At 39.3% G+C, this 13,277-nt stretch overlaps 1 long non-coding RNA gene across 1 annotated transcript in view; it reads right to left on the bottom strand.

Moving 5' to 3' along the window:
• Nucleotides 1–8,333: 8,333 nt before the first annotated feature.
• Nucleotides 8,334–13,277, bottom strand: part of LOC141058091 (uncharacterized) — a 122,217-nt gene continuing 117,273 nt past the window's right edge. The window contains exons 3-4 of the long non-coding RNA XR_012222100.1: nucleotides 10,489–10,564; nucleotides 8,334–8,770 (exon numbers count right to left, since the gene is read on the bottom strand). This is a non-coding gene — a long non-coding RNA (uncharacterized lncRNA). The remainder of the gene's footprint in view (nucleotides 8,771–10,488; nucleotides 10,565–13,277) is intronic.

Here is a 13,277-nt window from a genome sequence, read left to right as displayed (position 1 = left end):
CCGCGGCAAAATCGCAACCAGAGAACCAGAGAGGTAAAGCATTTTATTAGCATTGAGAGAGACCATTGTTTTTGCTCCCCCCCGGCTACAAAAATCTGCCCCCAGACACCTCAGGAAAGGTGCATCTATAAGACGCGCCTTTTCTGGCACTTATCCTCTCTATTCCCATTGCCCTGTAGCGGTGGCTAATGGGTTAATATTAATGGGTTAATGTCATCTTGCAATTGGAAGGTGACATTAAGCCGATTAATAGAGGTGTCAATTAGACACTTAACCATTATTAACCCTAGACTATTAAATGGTTAAAAAACACACCCAGACATTAACTAAAAATTATTTTAATTAAATAAAGACACCAAGTTTTTCACAAGATTTATTGCTCTGGTAATCCAAAAATAAACCATCGACCTGTAAAAAAAATAAAACAAAAAATCAACCATATCCTTACCTCTCCGCTGCTGAGACAGGTGCAATCCATCATAAAGGGTTAAGTGGTTTACACAGGGACTGGTGCTAATGCGACCAGCCCCATGTAAACCACTGCCAGAATGAATTATTTCATCTCTGCACAGCCTCCCTGGCTGCCCTGAGATGAACTAATTACCGTGGGAAAGTTTCTGCATTTTTTCCCACGCTCATTAGTTCACCTCAGGTCAGGCAGTGACGTCAGTGAGGCTGAACAGAGTCCCCGGCCTAAGTCTAAATTCCAACCATGAGATTTTGTTGCGTTTTATTTGTGGCAGATTTTCTGCACCTTTTCGCTAAATTTGGTTAGTAGCATTTTTTCATTATATTGTTGAGTGCATTTTTTTCATTTTTATTGCGTTATTTTTGCTGCAATTTTTGTCTTTTTCTAGTATTTTATGTTTTGATAAACCTTTATTGATAAAGCCTTGTGCTGATTGTATATATTTTCAGCTTGTTTCCCATGAATTTTCCTCATCTCTCAAGAGAAAGTGACATGTTGTGGATTTAAAAAATGAAAAACAGATCAGTTTATGCAGCGTAAAAAAAGAAGCACAGTGGGCATGAGATTTATTAAACCCCATTCACTTTTCTAGAATTGCAATACACGGTATTTTCACAGCAAAAATAGGCAGTGTTAAAAATGCACAAAATATTCAATGTGGGAACTTAGCCTAAGGCCAGGGTCACATTAGTGTAAAGTATCCGATGTGAAAGCATGGGATGTGATACACTAATGACCCTCAGCTTCTGCTCTGCTGCAAGTGTGAACCGAGTGTCTGTTCTCTGTGCTCCGATCCTCTCACATGAAAGAATCGCAGCACAGGTGCGGAGGAGAAGGAGAAAGTAATTTCATCATCTTCATTGCTGGCGTCCGCGGGAATCGCACTGCACTTGGGTCACATCCGAGTGCAGTTCAATGTTTCACATGCACCCATAGACTTATATGGGTGAGAGTGATCCAATTCTCGCAGCATGCTGTGATTGTTTTCACATGCTGAATCGGCATGAGAAAATAATCGTAGATCTGAGCTGCCCCCTAGAATAACACTGAGCAGAGTACTTTGTGATGTTTTATCGCACAGCACTCAGCTGTGTTAGGCCACATTCACACGTTCAGTATTTGGTGAGTTTTTTACCTCAGTATTTGTAACCCAAAACCAGCAGTGGGTCAGAAATCCAGAAGTGATGACATGTTTCTATTATACTTTTCCTCTGATTATTCCACTCCTGGTTTTGCTTACAAATACTGAGGTAAAATACTGACCAAATACTGAACATGTGCAATTGGCCTTATACGCTCGTGTGACTCCGGCACAAAGCAGAAGAAAAAAAGTGTATTCAGAAACAGAATGGAAAAACACAAGTAACCCAACTTAGCTATTAAGTGCGGAAATTCTACAAAAATCTGCAACCTTAAAAACTCACTAAATACTCTTTGTGGGAACTTAGCCATAGCAAACTGGGTACCTTACTTCTGCTTACTGAATTAGGTCGGTTTCACGTGTCAGTGTCTCCGGTACGTGTGGTGACAGTTTTCTCACGTATCGGAGACACTGACACACATAGACCCATTTAAATGAATTGGTCTATGCACATGCCAGTGTCTTTTCATGGACCGTGTGTCTGTGTGCAAAACACGCTGACATGTCCGTTTTAACCCGGACACACGTGCCGCAAAATGTGCTGCACACGTGCACACGGAGAACAGTGCACATTGTCCTCCGTGTACACGGATGGCTGCCGGGTAAGTACAGTGAGTGGTACTGTAAGCCGCTGTTCCCCAGTGGCAGGAGCTGAACGCGACTGTTATCCATTCTCCCTGCTCTGCTGGCTTACTGTAGCGCTACTTCCCCGGTTGCTGTCCGTGTGGTCCTGATGCGACACCCGTGTGCCGCACGTAGTACACACGTGGACACACGGACACAGATATCTCTGGTACTGTTTTTTCCAGTACCGGAAATATCAGGACGTGTAAAACCGGCCTTACCCATTGCGATGTGCAGATTTTTTACTCCATGCACCTTTAGGACTGTGCAGTGAGCTAAAACAATCTGTGTTTTTTTTTACCCTGATAGTATTTACTTTGAGTACTTATAAATAAAAGTAAAAATTAGTTTAATAAAAGTAAAAGTTTAATTCTTTCATGGTAGGCAGGCCATAATTATAATACAGACCCTTTTTAAGTAAGCAAGCCCCCTTTATTTTAAAGCAGTGATTTGAAGTGATCTCCAATGCCTAGGCATAGTTTCCTCTACCCCAAGCAAATCCTTTATATTTTGTCCAGGGAATGAGATATACCAAAAGACAGTATGCTATCACAGAAGTGCTTAGAGGTTTCACCATCTTGATAAATTCATTCTACTGTATTTGCCTATGTGGGAAGTCATAGCAAACCCGAGCTGAGAAGTGCTGCAATGGTAAGGAGAATGGCTGCTGTTTAACCACATTTTCCCTGGAGTGGCAGTTAAGGCCATGTTCACACATTCAGTATTTGGTCAGTCTTTTACATCAGTATCTGTAAGCCAAAACCAGGAGTGGAACAATCAGAGGAAAAGTATAATAGAAACCCGTCACCACTTCTGTATTTAAACTGCATTTATCACCCACTCCTGGTCTTGGCTTACACATACTGAGGTAAAAAACTCACCAAATACTGAACGTGTGCACGTGGCCTAAGGGTACCGTTACACTTAGTGATGGACCAGTGATCCCGACAACGATACGATCGCTGGTGCGTCGCTAAATGGTCGCTAGTGAGCTGTCAAACAGACAGATCTACTCACCAACGCAGCAGCGACCCAGCGATGCATACGACCTCGGCGGTCGTTGGTATCTTGTCACACAGCGGCTATTCAGACGACTCCCCGCCTGCGCCCATGAGTTCTGCGTCGCCAACTAGGTCACTTGTTGGCATCAAACACTGCGATGCGCGCTGGCCAGCGGGACAACAGCGATGAAAAAATGGCCCAGGTCATTCTAGCACGATCAGCAAGATCGCAGCGGGGGCCCGGTCGCTGCTGCATCTCACATGTAGCGAGATCGCTGTTGCGTCACAAAATCGGTGACGCTTCAGCGATCTCGCTAGTGATCTCGCTATGTGAGAAAGGGCCTTAAGAGGGAAAGACATTGAAGAGGATGATCAGGGATCAACAGGATGCTAATTGCCAATGCAAGTGGATTCCTTAACTCCATTTTCCATCTCATTAGAAATAGGGTCTACCTGGGCTGCAGAGTCAGACAATGTCAAGATGGCTGCCTGGCCAGGAGGTAATTTAGCCTTCTATACAAATAGACAATAAAATAGGAGCTTTACCATTCTTTATCCAAGCAGGAGATAAGCGCTGACAAAGGCATCTGGCAGCTGCTTAAGGCCTCTTTCACACTTCAGTTTTTTTGCATCAGTTATAATATGTTATAATAAGTTATAAAGAGAGAGAGAGAGAGAGAGACGATCGCATGCGTGCAAATGCGAAAGTAGGCGGTGATCCCGGATGGGGCGGGCAGGGAGCCGGCTCGGGGCAGGGCTTAACGACGCAGGGCGCAGCTCCCCACTTTTTATCTGATTCCAAAGATTCACAAAAATCCATTGGATCCACCTGGTCGTCCAATCGTTTCAGGTAATGACGGTCCCTGTGAATTAATAGGAGAGATAGTGGATTACTTTTTAAAACCTCTGGTCAAAGACTTACCTTCGTATATTAGGGACACCACGTCAGCACTTCAGAGATTAGATCAGCTGCATTTTGATGAGCATACACTTATTGTGACTGCTGACGTGGAGTCCCTATATACTTCGATCCAACATCATGATGGCTTGAAGGCGGTTCGACTCTTTTTGAATTCCAGTACTTTGGATGGTTCTCTTGTTGAATTGATTCTGATTCTTTTGGAATTTTTGCTGACGCATAATGTTTTCACCTTCAATAATAACATTTTTCTCCAGTTACAAGGTACTGCGATGGGGGCTTCTTGTGCCCCATCGTATGCAAACCTGTTTCTGGGTGCCTGGGAAAGAGATGTCTTCCACGATGACCTCATCCAGGAAATGGACCATGTCCATAACTGGATGAGGTACATCGATGATATTCTCTTCTTTTGGGATGGATCTGTACAAGATCTTCATAATCTAATGAGACATCTTAATGAGAACAATCTAAATATAAAACTTACATTTAAATATGGTAGGGAAATGGATTTCCTGGATATTAAAATGGCCATTAAAGGAGATGGCTTTTTGAACACTGATATGTTCCGTAAAGCAACAGCCACGAATGCTCTATTATCAGCTGACTCCTTCCATCCAGTCTCCACTATTCGAGGTATTCCCGTTGGGCAGTTCTTACGGGCGAAAAGGATCTGTTCAACTAAGGAAAACTTTGAAGAGCAAGCTGTAGATCTTTCAAGGAGATTTATGGAAAGGGGTTACAGCAAAAGAATGATAAACAGAGGCTATTATAGAGCTCAAAAGGCCTCTCGGGATAAATTGTTATATGGTCCGTCTCGCCCTAAGAAATCAAATGATCAGGATCAGGTCCGTTTTATCTCTACATATAGTAATAAATGGAATGAATTGAAGGACATTATATGCAAGCATTGGAAAGTTCTGCTAGTTGATCCAACTTTGAATCAAGTTTTACCAAGTCAACCTTCTTTTGTAGCCAGAAGAACATCTAATTTAAAGGATATGCTGGTTCATAGCCATTTTGAACCGATAAAAAAGGGGTCTGGCCTTGGAACGCCCGGTTTTTTCCCGTGTGGTCTTTGTAAAGGGTGCCTGAATCATATCAAATCTACTACCTTTCCTAATTTTGATGGATCACGACAATACGAGATACGAAAACATCTTAGCTGCAATTCTCAAGGTGTGATTTACCATGCTAAATGCCCATGTGGAAAAGTATACATCGGTTTGACCACTAGGGAATTAAAGGTAAGAACTCGAGAGCATGTCCGAGATATAGAAAAAGCTAAAAGTAATGAGGATCTCATGTCTTTAAAATCTCTACCTAGGCATTTTAAAATGTTTCATAATTCCAGTGCTAGGGGTTTAGTGATTAAAGCCATTGACCAGGTCTCTCTGGGATTCAGAGGGGGGGATTTGGCTAGGATTTTGGCCCAGGTGGAGAGTAGGTGGATCTTTCGGTTGGGGACCTTAAGTCCTAATGGTTTAAATGAAACATTAGGTTTTTCTGCTTTTTTGTAGAAGTGCATATTGAGAGAGGTATTTTTTATGGGTTGGGTTTATATTTATTATTGATATTTTTGTGTTTTCTCTGTTTTATTTATGTATATTATTTTTTTATTTAGTTTCTCCATATAGTCAGTTTTTGGGTGTTTTGGTCCCTTACGTTTGTCTCATCCTGGACTCGGAGGTTGTGGAGTTTTCCCATTGCCTGGTGGATTTATATATCTTCAATCAAGCCTCTATAAGGGAAAATGGAAGAAAAAAAGGAAAAAAGAAAAAAGAAGGAAAAATATCATATTACATATGATTTATTTATTAGTATCTGAATTCACTTTATTACACTATATGTCTATTGAAATGATTTTTCACTTGAAGTTTATAGTTATAGATATATCTTTATATATATTTTATTGTATTGGTGTCTAGTACTGTGTAGGTATTATTGTCTATTCAGTATTTAGTAATATGCATAGCGCACTCAATTGCACTAAGTCACTTTATTATCTAGATGCGGTATATCTACATACAGTTGTGGGTAATATATTGATCTACTTAGTTCACTTATTTTTTATCTGACGTATTATAGAGGGTTTGAATCCTTAATGGCAGGCAGTGCGCATGCGTGCTCCCGTCTGTGCCCCTGGTACTTCCCTCGTCGCCATAGATGGTGATAGCGCATTATTTATGACGCTGTTTACTGAGGCGAAGTGAGGGAAGCACTCCTTAACTCAGGAGGTATGTGATGGGCGCATGCGCCGATATTGTCCTGCCTTTAATGAAGACGTGGTATTTTTCTTCCGTGTAACGTGTAACCATGGCAATGGCACGTCAGTTACGTGACGTGAGTTACTCCCCTCCGGGTCACATGATGGGGTTGGGGCTTTTTAATTGGATTTCAACACACATTTAAACCCTTCACTGACGCCCGTAAGCCACGCCCCCGGAAGAAGCAATAGGGCGAAACGCGCGTCGGGGCGCAGGGGACAGCGGCTGGATCATACTTAGCACCTTATAGGTATCCATATGCCTCTATTTATTTATAATTCTTTATTGGCGGTTGTTATTAATATGTTTGTTGCTCCACTAATATATTATATAGTGGTGCATGGGGGTTAATGCTGTGGATTTATCTAGCATTGGATTAATTATGCCTCTTTTTCTGCCATCAGAGATTTAGTTATGTGGTACATGAGTCTATATATGGAGGCAAGTGTGTTGACTTTTGAGGGTGGCCCACTGTTATAATAAGGATAATATCGGTCATAATTATAACCAATTTTGGTATTAGTGGATTTATTTATATATTGATGCTTGATCAAATGATAGGGACTGTACCCTCACAGTGTCAATAGACTTTTTTACCTATATATTATACTAGTAAAATAATGCTGCAGTCCCTTTTCTGGGTTATTTTTTCAAAAAATATGGGTATGTGGCCCTTTTAATGTATATGATTTTGTTAATAAAAATTATTTTTTATATTATTTTGTGGTTCGCTTCTTTATGGTGAGTTCACGTTGTGGCCATCATAGTGTGTTTTCTGATTTGATGAAGTGCCATTATTTACAATTGGACATAGTGTTTAAATATTGTATTTTTTGCTGTTTTATAACAGATTGTCCGCGTTATGGATTTAAAAGCCAGGGAAAGTGCCTGGCGTTCTAAGGCCACTGACATTTTTTCAAGAAATACCCCGATTGTTTCGCAGGATACCTCTCTTGAAATTAAAGATTTAATGCACAAATATAGGAATGTTTTGCAGAAAAAGACAAGATTGTGGTGGAATAGGTCCTCACTTGAAAATTATTTGGACAAAAAGATAATTCCAAGAGGATTGAGAATACAACTTTATCCGACATATGAATTGGGAGAGCAGGATTTGGTTAAAAAGTGGATGTCGGCAGCGTCTAGATGTTCATTTGAATTTATACAAATTTTAATAGATAATAATACTTTGTCATTGTTATCTGTGGATAAAGAATTGGAGAATCTATCGAAGTCTCTAAATAGAGATGTGTCGAGTGAGCAATTTTCTAAATGGTTAAAAGACCTGGAAGTGGATATTGCAAAATTAGAAGATAAAGTAAGCCAGGAAAAACTTAAAAAATATCAAAGAGATGTGGAAGATTATGATTCTGGTAAAATTTATCGTTGCCAATTGAATGGACAGAAGAATAAAAAACGAAATAGAACACAATCGGATGCTTCTCATGCATCGGAATTGGAAAGTAGTGCCTCTACTAGTGATGTAGACAATTCTCATGATTCCTTTTTTAGGGATAATGATAAGAAAAGGAAGAAATTTCCTGAGATGTTTCATAAAGCACAGAGAGGCTCTCATTCGAGAGGCCAATATCAGGTAATTAATCTTTCTAGTCATGAATTGACGTTGGCTCAACAAACAATTTTACAACGTGGTTTGACCTTTTCACCTTCTAATAATTTAGACACGTTCACATCGATAAAAGATGTTCATCTATTCTCAAGGAAGCTGATCCTTAAAAAACTTCATGCAGTAAGAGATAAAGGGACTTTAACTACAACACAAGCTGAGGAAGAAGCATTGGAGGCTCTAATTTCGTTGGCGGAAGAAAACAATACGACATCAGGGGTAAGTATGGTCCCTAAAAATATGTTTATTAAATGTAAAACTTTTCCTTCTCTCGGTCTTTGTCCGGCTATTGACATATTTACCAAATTAGTTTCACATGATATAGAGAATCTATCTCGTCAACGAGGTGGTTCTTCTAATATCTCAAAAGATGAAAGGATGGCTCTTGAAGAGTTAAAATCGTGGAATGACGTCGTTTTTAAATCGGCGGATAAAGGTGGAAACCTTGTAATTTGGCCTATTCATCAATATGAGAGACAAGCAAATAAATTGCTGAATGATGACAAATGTTATCGCAAATTACAGTTTAATCCTTTATCATCTTTTCAAACCCTTCTAGTGGACATTCTGGACAAGGCTTTTTTACAAGGATTGATTTCCAAAAAACTATTGGATCGCATTAAAAATCATCATCCGAGGCTCCCCACTTTTTATCTGATTCCAAAGATTCACAAAAATCCATTGGATCCACCTGGTCGTCCAATCGTTTCAGGTAATGACGGTCCCTGTGAATTAATAGGAGAGATAGTGGATTACTTTTTAAAACCTCTGGTCAAAGACTTACCTTCGTATATTAGGGACACCACGTCAGCACTTCAGAGATTAGATCAGCTGCATTTTGATGAGCATACACTTATTGTGACTGCTGACGTGGAGTCCCTATATACTTCGATCCAACATCATGATGGCTTGAAGGCGGTTCGACTCTTTTTGAATTCCAGTACTTTGGATGGTTCTCTTGTTGAATTGATTCTGATTCTTTTGGAATTTTTGCTGACGCATAATGTTTTCACCTTCAATAATAAAATTTTTCTCCAGTTACAAGGTACTGCGATGGGGGCTTCTTGTGCCCCATCGTATGCAAACCTGTTTCTGGGTGCCTGGGAAAGAGATGTCTTCCACGATGACCTCATCCAGGAAATGGACCATGTCCATAACTGGATGAGGTACATCGATGATATTCTCTTCTTTTGGGATGGATCTGTACAAGATCTTCATAATCTAATGAGACATCTTAATGAGAACAATCTAAATATAAAACTTACATTTAAATATGGTAGGGAAATGGATTTCCTGGATATTAAAATGGCCATTAAAGGAGATGGCTTTTTGAACACTGATATGTTCCGTAAAGCAACAGCCACGAATGCTCTATTATCAGCTGACTCCTTCCATCCAGTCTCCACTATTCGAGGTATTCCCGTTGGGCAGTTCTTACGGGCGAAAAGGATCTGTTCAACTAAGGAAAACTTTGAAGAGCAAGCTGTAGATCTTTCAAGGAGATTTATGGAAAGGGGTTACAGCAAAAGAATGATAAACAGAGGCTATTATAGAGCTCAAAAGGCCTCTCGGGATAAATTGTTATATGGTCCGTCTCGCCCTAAGAAATCAAATGATCAGGATCAGGTCCGTTTTATCTCTACATATAGTAATAAATGGAATGAATTGAAGGACATTATATGCAAGCATTGGAAAGTTCTGCTAGTTGATCCAACTTTGAATCAAGTTTTACCAAGTCAACCTTCTTTTGTAGCCAGAAGAACATCTAATTTAAAGGATATGCTGGTTCATAGCCATTTTGAACCGATAAAAAAGGGGTCTGGCCTTGGAACGCCCGGTTTTTTCCCGTGTGGTCTCTGTAAAGGGTGCCTGAATCATATCAAATCTACTACCTTTTCTAATTTTGATGGATCACGACAATACGAGATACGAAAACATCTTAGCTGCAATTCTCAAGGTGTGATTTACCATGCTAAATGCCCATGTGGAAAAGTATACATCGGTTTGACCACTAGGGAATTAAAGGTAAGAACTCGAGAGCATGTCCGAGATATAGAAAAAGCTAAAAGTAATGAGGATCTCATGTCTTTAAAATCTCTACCTAGGCATTTTAAAATGTTTCATAATTCCAGTGCTAGGGGTTTAGTGATTAAAGCCATTGACCAGGTCTCTCTGGGATTCAGAGGGGGGGATTTGGCTAGGATTTTGGCCCAGGTGGAGAGTAGGTGGATCTTTCGGTTGGGGACCTTAAGTCCTAATGGTTTAAATGAAACATTAGGTTTTTCTGCTTTTTTGTAGAAGTGCATATTGAGAGAGGTATTTTTTATGGGTTGGGTTTATATTTATTATTGATATTTTTGTGTTTTCTCTGTTTTATTTATGTATATTATTTTTTTATTTAGTTTCTCCATATAGTCAGTTTTTGGGTGTTTTGGTCCCTTACGTTTGTCTCATCCTGGACTCGGAGGTTGTGGAGTTTTCCCATTGCCTGGTGGATTTATATATCTTCAATCAAGCCTCTATAAGGGAAAATGGAAGAAAAAAAGGAAAAAAGAAAAAAGAAGGAAAAATATCATATTACATATGATTTATTTATTAGTATCTGAATTCACTTTATTACACTATATGTCTATTGAAATGATTTTTCACTTGAAGTTTATAGTTATAGATATATCTTTATATATATTTTATTGTATTGGTGTCTAGTACTGTGTAGGTATTATTGTCTATTCAGTATTTAGTAATATGCATAGCGCACTCAATTGCACTAAGTCACTTTATTATCTAGATGCGGTATATCTACATACAGTTGTGGGTAATATATTGATCTACTTAGTTCACTTATTTTTTATCTGACGTATTATAGAGGGTTTGAATCCTTAATGGCAGGCAGTGCGCATGCGTGCTCCCGTCTGTGCCCCTGGTACTTCCCTCGTCGCCATAGATGGTGATAGCGCATTATTTATGACGCTGTTTACCGAGGCGAAGTGAGGGAAGCACTCCTTAACTCAGGAGGTATGTGATGGGCGCATGCGCCGATATTGTCCTGCCTTTAATGAAGACGTGGTATTTTTCTTCCGTGTAACGTGTAACCATGGCAATGGCACGTCAGTTACGTGACGTGAGTTACTCCCCTCCGGGTCACATGATGGGGTTGGGGCTTTTTAATTGGATTTCAACACACATTTAAACCCTTCACTGACGCCCGTAAGCCACGCCCCCGGAAGAAGCAATAGGGCGAAACGCGCGTCGGGGCGCAGGGGACAGCGGCTGGATCATACTTAGCACCTTATAGGTATCCATATGCCTCTATTTATTTATAATTCTTTATTGGCGGTTGTTATTAATATGTTTGTTGCTCCACTAATATATTATATAGTGGTGCATGGGGGTTAATGCTGTGGATTTATCTAGCATTGGATTAATTATGCCTCTTTTTCTGCCATCAGAGATTTAGTTATGTGGTACATGAGTCTATATATGGAGGCAAGTGTGTTGACTTTTGAGGGTGGCCCACTGTTATAATAAGGATAATATCGGTCATAATTATAACCAATTTTGGTATTAGTGGATTTATTTATATATTGATGCTTGATCAAATGATAGGGACTGTACCCTCACAGTGTCAATAGACTTTTTTACCTATATATTATACTAGTAAAATAATGCTGCAGTCCCTTTTCTGGGTTATTTTTTCAAAAAATATGGGTATGTGGCCCTTTTAATGTATATGATTTTGTTAATAAAAATTATTTTTTATATTATTTTGTGGTTCGCTTCTTTATGGTGAGTTCACGTTGTGGCCATCATAGTGTGTTTTCTGATTTGATGAAGTGCCATTATTTACAATTGGACATAGTGTTTAAATAATGTCAAGATGGCTGCCTGGCCAGGAGGTAATTTAGCCTTCTATACAAATAGACAATAAAATAGGAGCTTTACCATTCTTTATCCAAGCAGGAGATAAGCGCTGACAAAGGCATCTGGCAGCTGCTTAAGGCCTCTTTCACACTTCAGTTTTTTTGCATCAGTTATAATATGTTATAATAAGTTATAAAGAGAGAGAGAGAGAGACGATCGCATGCGTGCAAATGCGAAAGTAGGCGGTGATCCCGGATGGGGCGGGCAGGGAGCCGGCTCGGGGCAGGGCTTAACGACGCAGGGCGCAGCGTTGTTTTAACGCAAATGTGAAACCAGCCTTACTGATCTCTACAGCAGTAAGAATCGCATCAAGATGTGTGAATAACCAGAGATAATATTAAAACCAATATTTATTTGAACAATATTTAAAACATATATATAAAATAGGATACCTCTACCCATAAGCACACCAAAATGTCAGCTCCAGCCATACTTGAAATTAACAGGAAAAATGTATGTAAGTTCAAACCAGTATTTATAATTGCATTGCGATTAGCATATCAAGTTTTTTTTATACACAGCAAACATTCGGATATATTAACATAATGATAATGTAAAATATCCAACAGAGACTTTATTCAAATACCCCAAATTAATTTAAATGTGATCCAAATTAATATCTCTGATCAAACTGCAATCAGTCTATAAATAATCAGATATGTTCATATGATGATAATATATATCAGAATAGAGACTCTGTTCAGATACTTCCAATAGCAGCAATATACAGCAAAATAGTGCAATTAACATAAAAAAACCTCTGATTAAATAGCAACGAATTGAGTTTTCTAGGTTGTGAATAATCACACCTGCAAAGTAATTTAATGCCTAAATGAACACAGGCCGTCAGGTATACATAATGGAGCACAACAAAGATTAAGTCCTTACAAAGCACAATGCCCCAATCCTAATAATAGATGCACCACTGGCCATTTACCCGTGCTGATAATGAACTCCAAAACTCCCTCGCTCCATAAATATTACCTGAAATGAAAGCTGCTGAGCCGATATAATGTCCAGTGACACGCTGACACTTCAACCCCGACGCGCGTTTCGCTAATGCTTCTTCGAGGGGGCGTGTGCTATTTAATCAGAGGTTTTTTATGTTAATTGCACTATTGTGCTGTAAATTTCTGCTATTGGAAGTATCTGAGCAGAGTCTCTATTCTGATATATATTATCATCATATGAACATATCTGATTATTTATTGACTGATTGCAGTTTGATCAGAGATATTAATTTGGATCACATTTAAATTAATTTGGGGTATTTGAATAGAGTCTCTGTTGGATATTTTACATTATCATTAT

The sequence above is a fragment of the Dendrobates tinctorius genome, unplaced genomic scaffold, assembly GCF_039654945.1.
Source record: "Dendrobates tinctorius isolate UK_male_01 unplaced genomic scaffold, ASM3965494v1 ptg000209l, whole genome shotgun sequence".
Classification (NCBI taxonomy): Eukaryota; Metazoa; Chordata; class Amphibia; order Anura; family Dendrobatidae; genus Dendrobates; species Dendrobates tinctorius.
The sequence above is the reverse complement of the archived record's forward strand: the minus strand, read 5'-3'. Positions and strand labels throughout refer to the sequence as shown.